Genomic DNA, 10,717 nt, shown 5'->3' with positions numbered 1-10,717 from the left:
ATTAAAGAACCGTGTTCTGCTATCAAGGAGAAGCAATTCCTGCTGAGGTAAATAAACCCCTCTGAGGTGTCCTGGGTCCTGGTTCAATGACAGCACATGTGATTAACTGTGCAGAGACAGGATTTGGCCTTCCACTAGCATCACATGGAAAATGACTTTAGTATGATAAACCTGTTGATGCCAAATCCAGACAGAGAGTGACTTGTGTTTAGTTTTCCCAGTATAACTCAGGAAACTCCTATCCACGAGGCTCCACATGACTTTTTTCATTAAGCTGTACAGCATGTACCAAGCCCCCTGTCTTTGAGGTGACATTTCAAACCCCCTCAGATGAGGGACAGTTGTCAGGGCTGTGCTTAAAATAGATCCTTGTTTGTTGGCGTGACTTTTCCTTGGCTCCCCAGAAATGTTGCACTGAGCCCTGCTACCTCTCCCAAAATGAAACCTGACCCAGATGGAGGGACATCCTGCTGGATGTTCTCTTCCAACCTGCCCTGCCTTGTGCCCATTCTAGTTGGGTTGGTGATCACCTCTGAGCCCCTTTCCAGCACACAGGAATCACCCAGGCTGGATGCAGGAGTCTCAGGCATGCTGGCACAGCCCCTTTCACCTTCCAGAGGGAAAACCTAAAACCTGGTACCTCCTAAGGAAAAGTTCAGCAGTTTCTGGGAGAGCCAAGAGCAGTAATTTGAGGTCCTAAGGATGGCATTTACTTGTGCTTACATAGACTTTTGGAGGGACTGCAAGGACTCGTAAGGAACCCCAGGGGCTGATGTCCTGTAGCACATCCATCACTTCACACAGCCCTGGCGCTGAGCTCAGTCCCGGCTATAAATAGGGCTGAGCCGGTGAGGCTGAGCCCACTTAAGCAGCTCTAACGCAACACCTGCTAATCACTGGCCCCGGGGCAAGACAGGCGTGAGGAGCTTCCCGGCCAGGGTGGGTTTCCAGAGCTAAGGCTGGAAGACAAGCCTTTTTCTGACGTTACTTTCTCAAATGGAGTGAAAGGGATAAGGGGGAGCAGCTGTGGCATTTGTCAGACACAGACCCTGAAGATGTCCACATGCTGGCAGATGCAAGGCAGAGAAGGCAAGATTTTTACAGGGAAAAATGAGACAGTAAAATCATAGCGTAACTTTCGCCATCTTGTTGAAAAAAGCTAAGAATCTCCAGCTATTTGTTGAACAAGAGCTGGAAAACCAGCCTGTATCCCCTGAAAGCAACCCAGCATGTATCCCACACTGTGGAGTGGATTGTGCCTGGGTTGTAAACTTAAAAGCCAGATTTCATTGCCACTCTTCCCCAGAGATGCCTTTTCACCAAATCTTACTCTGACTTCAGCAGCCTCCTGACAGGGATGTGATACCTCCTGTTACCCAGACCTCATCAGCTTGTAGTTGTGCAAGCACCTCAAATCCTCCCTTTTTTTATCTTGTCATGTATCCCAGCTGGTTCAACAGCTTCCTTGGGAAAGGAACAAGCTATAAAAATACCATCTCCTTTCTAACATTATGTCTTCCACCTGTCATCTACTCCTTCTCAAGATCCTCAAAAGTCAGGCCCAGTATTTTTGGCTGAGGTGCCAGCAGACAAGCCCCGTGACTCCTCTGAAGGTGAGAGCTGATAAGGGCTTGGGCAAAGACCAGTGCTGGGAACCAAGGCTGGCTCATCCCCAGCTGATCCACCTTTCCCAGATGGCCATGGATCTGCCCATCATCTGGGAGCCCTGCAGAGTGAAAGACCAGGTGAAATAAATACAAATCAACTTAAATATTCCTTTAGAAATGCACTGGGGGGTTAGGAAGAGTGGGTTTTTTGCTCTTTGTAAGCAAGGGAATCCCTGGTTTGCCTTAGAGTCCAGCTCATTATCAAGCAGGACTAACGCAGAAAAAGCAAAGCAAACTCTTACTAATGCTTTTTCTCAGGACAACATTTCCTAAGCTGACTGAGTTTCTCTTATCAGAGGGACTTTGAGAAGTTTAAGGGTTCGTCCTTGGTGCCAACAGGGCAGTGTGTGTACACTGTGGCCAGAAGACCTGCTCCCCAGCTCTGGCCTGTGTTATTGTGTGTGCCAAAGGGTTGGAAAACTCCAGGTGATTAAATATTAACATTTATTGCAGTGCATTCACTTTGTTCTAGATCCAACGTAAACTCTTTCTCCCAGGATTGTGGGGGTTATGGTAGGTTGAAGCTCAGTTATTATGCACTGTACTGATTGTGAATGAAGTCTTCAGCTGAATTGATGCCATACTCCCATTTTGGGTAGGTGAATAGCTACTGAATTAACAACATCTAATCTACTTTTCCAGCTCTGATTTATCTCTTTGAGATTGGTTTGCATCTTTTTTTAATTACAGTTCTGTCTACTCTACAACTGCAGAAGAAAAGTTGTTACATGTCTTTGAATGAAACTTTCTGGGGAAAGATACCCAAATCATTCCTTTCTACCCCAGTTGGTGTGATTTCCATTACAACTCTTACAATGTGCCTCACTGAAGCATCACTTCCAGCTTTATGTATAGCAAATAAAATCTTGGCTCGCCTGTGAAACAGTTGCTTCTTCAATAAAGCAAATTTGGGAACAAGTCAGAAAAGACAGAGAAGAAAAAATACATGAAAAGGGAGGGCTGTTAGATACTGGATAGAAACATAGTTAAGGCCTTTCTGTCTTGTGATCTTCATATTCCTCTGCTCTGTTGAAAATTAATGACTGTTTCAGAAGCTTAAACAGTGACAATTATACAGATAGACAAGGAGGATGTTAAAATAGTTACTGAGAGAGAATAGACAGAGCAGGATTGTGTAAATTCACCTCCCAGCCCCATCATATCTTCTGTGGCACAGCCAGATAGAGGTTGGTGTGGATTAATGATTTGCTTTTTCCTCCTCCTCTCATGCAAATGTAATAAATCTCTGAAAAACCTGTGCTCATGTACAAATGCTAACACAAATGTGTTCACCCCGGGGAGGCTGGAAGGGAAACAGTAGTTTGGCAAAACAATTTGTCTTTATAATATTGATTCTGTCAAAGCAACATAAATGAAGAAAAGCCTTTAAGTCTGTACCAAAGTGCAGACTCCATCTGATATAATGAGCACACATTTTCGGGAATTGCAGTGCCCTGGGAGGTGCCTCCTTCCCAGGCTTCTGGCAGGTCAGCTCATGGGCTCCAATGAACCTGCTTAAAGTATGGTGGCCTGAAAAATATCACAACCTTTTGCTTTTGTGTACCTAGTGTACCACAGCAGGATATGAGTCAGGAGAAAAGGTGAGGCACGTCCTGATTGCTCCACATTATTTAGGTGTTCAAAAGAGTGGGTAGAAAATCTTGTGGATGGCATGATGTCCTTTTCTCCTTCTAGGACTCTTGCTCTTTTTGCTGCAGGTCGGGGTTTGACTGAATTTCCAAGCAAGCCACAGCTCCGGGGTTGCTGCAGGACACACCATGTGGTCACTTCTTGGGGAAGGATCCAGCTGGCGTCCACTCACCTCCAGTGCTGCTGCACACCTGGTGGCACTGCCCATTAGATACGGCTGGCTGGCTGCTGAGTCTGTGCCCAGAAAGGGAAGGAAAGCCTGTCCTCTGCCTCTCCAGACTCTCACCTTGAGCTGTGCTGGATCCCTGCAAGGTCCAGAGAAGGATCCGCCACAGAAAGGGCTGGGTGGGGATAAGGACAAGAGCATGCAATGCCCCCACCTTCTTACTGAACTGAAAGAGGTGGCTTGGTGGGGATGAGAGGAACATCCTCTTTCACGGAATTTTGGGAAAATTTCATAAGCTCTGCCCCAGCTCTATACCCAGGGTCATTTCCAAGCACAGGCTCTCCTGCTGTCACTGCCTTGGTCTTGCTTTTTAACCCATATGATTTCCTCCTCAGCCTTCCCTGCAACCTCCATTGCTGGCTTTTGCCCAGACTTCTCCATGATAGTGTCAATCAGAGTTTTCTGAGCAACTTTTCCCTTTGCTGCTATGCTGCTACTCCAGTGAGGCAACTAACGCACCCCACACCTCCCAGCCATGCTGGCTGCCATCTGCACGCTGCTTCTGTCCCAGCTAACCTCTTGCCTTGCCAACGCCAAAGCAAACACAGCACAGGCACTACCGGGCACAGACACTTCCCCTGCCATGTGCTCCACAGCTGTGTCCCTGTGGCCTTTGCTGGTGCTTGGTGGCCAGCCAGTTCCCCTCAGAGACGTGCCGGGTGTGATGGTGCTGCCTGTCTCACACCTCCCAAGCACTGGGGCAGGTCATAAGATGGAAAGCATCCACCCCAAGTCTGCACTCACTGATCTCCTCTCTGTCCTACTTCCACCTCCCACCAGCACCTTCTGTCCTGTCTCTTCTCTTGCTTTCTCCTTACCCCAGGGCTAATCCATCCTTCCTTCTCCATTGCCCTAAATTCTCCCTGTTTCTGCCTATATTCTCCTTCTCCAGATTCAGTAGCTTTTGTGATTATCCCTCAGACCAGCCTGGCTCTCTTCCTGCTCTTCCCATTACCACTTAATCAGCTTCTCCTACACTGAGGTCCTCACCCTGCTGGCCAGATTGTCTTTCTAACAGTGTCACACATTTCTTTTTTGTGTCCTCTTTCTTTGGGGTTCAGCCACTGTTTTTGTGAGCTTCCATTACTGGTTTCTTTGACTTATCTACTTATTTTTCCCCATCTCTTGAAATCCACACGGTTAATTGCTGTTTCTGACTGGCTTCCTTCACTTTGTTTGGACAAAGTGGGTTATCCCGTGCTAGAGTCAAAAACATACTAGAGAGAATATGCCAGAGAAAAACAAGGAAATTAATAAGTACACACACATGAGATTATTCTCAACCCATTCGAAAATGGGGGGGGGGGGGGAAGAACAGACCTTTTATCTGGAGTAAATGGAAGATGATGACAAATGATGCAAAAAGAAGAGGAAGGAGGTATTGAAACCGAAAACAAGGGATCTGATTACAGATAAGTTGTTTGGACAGTACAGTGTTACCTACAGGACAGGCAAAAAGTATCTTAAGATAAAGCTTGTGAACTAACCAGAGGAAGATAAAAATTTGTCATGATGAAAAATGCCAGTTGCTATCAATAGCATATAATGGGCTGAAAAATACAGTGAAAAGCAGTATTGATTTTGTGCCTGGTTTTGCTTTTATCCAAGTCCATAATCAAACACAGTCAAAATCAATAGCAAAAATGGCTGGGATACCACAAGGCAGCTTTGATCAGGTTGCATCTCTGTGGCTTTGATTTTCAGTTTGAGGTCACTCAAATTGCATTTCTTGACTTTTTTCAGTACAATCTTCTTAGAAAAATTATCCAGAAGCCCCTTTATGCCATGACATCCCAAAGAGAAAAAGAAAGCCAAGATAAACTTTGGGTAATCATTTATAACTTTTTCCTACTGCTCTTTTGTTTGTTGAGTGGTTTGCCTGAGGATTTACGTGATTTATCTTTTTGCACTCACTTCCCTGACCTTTCCCTCCTGCCTCCCAGCAGCGTTTCCCGCACCCCAGGCAGGGAGCACCACGTAGGAGCCACGTGAGTCAGGCAACAACTTACTTGCTCAGGTATTACTCCCATTGCCAAGAGATATTTCACCCCGGGTAGGTGTCACCCCTGGGTAGGGATTCATCACCTGCTGTGTGAACATACCAGGAACTAGGTGGCTCTGTGACACAAAGACAATGTTTGCAGTAAGAATCCAGAACGTGGCAGCCCTTCACTCGCTGGCGGGAAGCGTTGAAGGATTTTATGACCAGTACTTCTGACGGAGACACACAGTAAAGCAAACTTTGCAGGCAGTACTTCTGACAATTTTTTCCCCCTGTAGAATTCAAGCAGTTTTCCCAGGATTATCTATGTTGATGGATGTGTCAATGAAGCATCATCACTTGGGTGCTTCGAGAGGGACAAGCGTCAGCTCCCATAGTTTTAGCGGTAGCTTTGTAGCAGGATAGCCTGGGATTTGGAAGAGGAGCTGCAGTGACCCTTCAGCTCTGGGGACCTCCCCGCAGCTGATACTGGAATGCAGTTAACTTGCTCCGGCTCCCTGCCTTCACTGTCAGCAATTTCCATGCCAAGAGCCAAGATAAGAGGTCACTCCCCACTCATCCTGTGGCCAACGTCATTACCCATGTTGAAAGATCAGGTTGAAAGACCACAGACTTTCAGCACAGGTTACCCTGAGCCCTGTCTCAGCACAGACAGCTCATAGGTTTGGAGAGACTCTCCAGCAGATATTTTTCTGTCTGTTTGACAGACTTTCCTTCTGTTGATTGCTCTAGTGTGGAAGGGAAAACAACCAGTGCTGAAAAGCATCACCACCAGACAAATCCTGTGTTATATTTTAGAATAACAACCTCATCTGATTAATAGCAGTAAGGGTGGGAGGCCTCATAGTCAAGGGTAAATGTAGAAACCCTGAGACACCCTTTCTTGTCTGCACTCACAAAAAAAGAAATTAAATGTCTGGAGTTTTCTTCCATCATCAGAAGTTTCTCTGTGCACCAAAACAAAGCTTGTAATTTCTGTGTAAAAAAGTAAAAGAAAGGAAAAGCTGGTTTCACATCACAGCGGTGCTTTTGGTTGTGTCTACCCAGTGGCACAGAGCTCCACAGAGGGATATTGCTTCTGCTGCCCTCTTTGTCTGAGTGCATTTGAGCTCCTCAGAAAAAGGCACAAATTCTCCATATTTTGGAACACAAAGGGAATTCCACCTAATCTCACTCACCCTGTAGAAATAACCATACAGCAGCAGGAGCTGACACCTTCAAGTCTCATTTGCAGTCATCTCCCTGAGGAGTTACTTAGCCTTATGCTACCCTTTTGCTCTCTGGATCTAAAGACCAGAAACTAGGATGGAAATTTCTGTACCCAAATGATGATTTTTTGGGAAGATACTGTTTGGCCAAGAAGCATCATGTCTCTACATCACTTCTCTGCCTCCATCTAGAAGGCACACTGACACAGCAGGGCAGTGGGACTAGGGAAAGATAAGGGAAATGGAACTTCTGTTTTCCTCTGCACCTACATTGCACCTACTGCAGTTAAGAGAGATTGGGAATGATTGAATATTCTTCTGCTCAAATGGAAGTGGAGCACTATTTCTAGCATAAGACAGAAAGTAGACGTTCACTATTAAAAATGAAAAAAAAAAGGAAAAATAAAAAATCAGGAGTCAGAACTTCATGTTCAGCACTGCAGAGTTGTGTCTTCTCCTGTGCCTTCCTCTGTCCTCCCCAAGGCTGTGCAGCTGCCCTGTGGGGACACCTCGTGGCTCAAGTGGCACTTTTGTCTTGGGTACTGGTGGCTGCCTTCTGAGCAAACAGCAGCTCTTCATCACACCACGATCTGTGCAAAATATTTTAACTGCCAGTGTGACACCTGGGAGGAGAAACGTGAAGTCAAATTTGGAGGTAGGAGCTACAGTGGGCATAGACCCACTCTTCTAATGATTTTTTTAGCATTTTGTGAAATTCTAAGTGGCTGAGTTCAAAATCCCCAGACCTTCAGATGCCCTTAAACAGCAGTACGAGTCTGCTGTCCTCTTCTGCCGACCAGTGCAGGTGAGTCCCATTAACACCAGTGCAGCCCTGCAGGGGGCAGGGGGTGGTGCCAGAGATGGGGATTTGGTTTGTGGCAGCTGAGATCAAATAGTTCCTCAGATTCCACTGCTACCAGCCTGGGCATTAACAAGAAAATTTACCCCCCACCCATTTTCGCAGCAATGCAGTTAGATAGGAGCATAGCACACATGGAGCCTGTATTCACTATTTCTGTGTTTGTGCAATGTGCATATCAATCCCCTGGCACCTGCCAAAAAAAGCCAACCTCATCTGCTGTGGCTTTGCAGAGAGGAATGGGAACAGTTGGCAATACTCTGTCTGGCTCCCACGTATTCCAGGTATTTCCATTCAGCCTATTAACAAACCCTAAGCCCAGAGGGGTGGCCTCTGGCTGGTCTCCATGTGGCTTGTGTCCTCTGTCTCTCCTCAGTAAGGTAGAGCTTGGGCAGAGGTTCTCCTGTTTCTCAAGGGAGGCAGATGTTATGCTCTGCAGGCACCAACACCAGCACTGCCAGCAGCCCACACCAAAAAAAGATACCAAACAGCGTTTGGGATTCTTGAAATAGTATTTTGTAATGAGGAGCTGGGGTTTGCTTTAGTCTTAAAAGCCCATAGAGCAGCACAGGCATCCTCATCTCTATTTAGCTTCTCCATTTAGGAGAGAAGTTAACAGGCGAGGATTACTTGCTTTGTGGTTTCCCTGTTGATGAAGAGTTGGCTGAGCTCTCCTGCTCTTCCTGCCTCTCACACCAGTGTCCCCTGCTGCACCCTGTCTTCTCTAAAATACTTGCAAGGAAACTCTGACCATACACTACATTTTCCAGCCAGGGCTTTCAACTCATTTTGCAAATACCAGCTATGAGAAGCTGCCAAGGTCATGGGTTCAATCCCCTGTATGGGCCATTGACTTAAGAGTTGGACTTGATGATCCTTGTGGGTCCCTTCCAACTCAGAATAGTCTGTGATTCTGTGAAAGACGGGTTATGTGACTGCAGCTGGCCAGGATGTCTCCTGCAGAGCCAACAGCAGAACCCATTTCTTGAATTTATAACTACTCAGGAAGGGAGGAGAGGGTCACCAGCAGGGGTAGTGCCAAGTGTGCCTGCAGGTTATTCTCCTTGCCATGGAGAAGGCACCTTTTGTGTGGACACCTTCCCTGTTGGATGGAGGCAGGTGCCTACCCTGGTGGGGACAAAGGTGTTTGGCCAAAACCTTCTCTCTCCTCTCCAAGAATTTCCTGGACCCCCACCCTTCTAACAGCCGATTTGGAGGAAGATTTGCTTGCTTTCCCTTGGACACATATTTGAATTCTCCAGGCTCACAGGTGGAGGAGGAAAGAAATGTTCCCAGTGTGACTCCCTCTCTACTAGCTCCATCTGGAGGCTCCAGGAAAACATGCATTGTAATACTATTTTTATCTGTATTTATTTATTTAACTATTTATTTAGGATTTAAGGTGGTCTTGGCATTGATGATTGTGGTTAGCAGACTTGAAAGAAGTACAATTACGTTTTTAGTAATAAATTAATTAAGGATTCTGTAAAACCAAAACAATGAGATTATTTCTGGCTAAGCTGAACATTGCATTTATGCTGTTCTTTTATTTACCTGCAGTTACAGTACTTTCTTTAAAGCAGCTGACTCCTCAGCCTCCGATTCAACAGCATTTATCATGCTCTAATGCAAAGCTGCCACTGCTGTTGGAATGTTTTTTTTAAAACCCAACACAGTATTTGAGCATAATATATCTGCCCTTTAAGCTTCAAATAGTTGTATTTATGAAAGTTCCTCTTTCATTACAACTGAGCTGTAGTTACCCTCTAGGACTTGCTATTTGGAATTCAAAATGTGGCTGTAAATGTAAAAAAGTCCCCAAACCACAGGAAATGAGGTGAAAAAAGGAAAGAAAAAGGAAGTAATTCTAATAATCTCATCCAGGACAACTTCCCTCTGATTTGTAAATCCAGTGCTCTGAAAGCTGCATCTTCTTTTACTTGCCAGAGAAATTCTCCTGCCTTCCCCCATGCAGAGTGAGATTCACAACCTATTGATTTGATATGACATGATGCCTTATAACTACACCCAGGTGTGAAGTTCTGTGGTGAGCATCAGACTAATGCTGATTTAGATTCATTTAGATCAGGAGTTTTCAACATCACTTGAGTTACTGTAGAAAATACCAGGCACAGCTGTCAAGGGAGAGGAACTGCAACACAAACTTGAAATCAGTTTTTTGTTTGTTTGGGGAAAAGCTTTATTTCTTTTCCCTCTCAAAAGAACTCTTGCTGAGAATGGAAAGCTGTCAAGAAAGCACAAAGACATCAGTTTTAGCAGCCTACCTTGTACAGCTTTCAAGAGCATGAAGGGAGGATTTGGGATCCATGGACTTGGCACTCCATGAAAAGGTGTGCCAGTCACATGAAGAGTTTCCAGCCTTCCCTAGGAGCCTTTCTGCTGACAGACTCAGCCAGGAGCCCTACTGTTCTCAGCTGCTCCATCTAGAAACCTTCCAAGAGTGCATCTGACAATTCAAGTCTTAATTTTCTCCAGGATGTGTTTCTCAAAGACTTGTATGTACTCACTCGGTAGCTGCCATTTAAAGTCCTCACTTTTGTTCTCTTGGAGAGGTAATCAGCAAGTGAAGAGTGGATATGAAATCTCTTTCTGCACAGAAAATCTGTGTGTGCTGAAAACACCTCATAGCTAATTGAAGAGTAATTTTCACTATGTGTGCACTTACAGCTGTTTATAAGATGTGGTTGGTGTGAAGACAGCCAGTGGCTTTCGGTCAGAGTTCAGCCACTGTTCATCAGTGCAAATTCAATGCAGGGGCAGGTCCAAGGATGAAGCTTCCACGACCTCTGTGGTTGCTTCAGTATCCGATTACCCTCAGATTTGATAAGACTGTACAAAGTAACTCAAGCCACAGTAAGAGATAACTAATCCCAGCAGGAGGAAATCTCCCAGAAACAGAAAAATTGGAGAAAATAGGACAGAGCAGCCCAGAAACACGAACACAAAGAACAGCCACCACGTGGTAGTTAGAGAGTTTGCAAGCAGAGGGATAGTAAAGTGTGTGGTCAATGAGCAGATGAGAGATTTCCTGCTGAATTTGCTTCACAGAAATATGGAGGGAACAGAAATGGTGCTTAAACTTCA

The sequence above is a fragment of the Pithys albifrons genome, chromosome 2 (genome assembly GCF_047495875.1).
Source record: "Pithys albifrons albifrons isolate INPA30051 chromosome 2, PitAlb_v1, whole genome shotgun sequence".
NCBI classification, from domain to species: Eukaryota; Metazoa; Chordata; class Aves; order Passeriformes; family Thamnophilidae; genus Pithys; species Pithys albifrons.
This window is presented reverse-complemented; position numbering follows the sequence as displayed.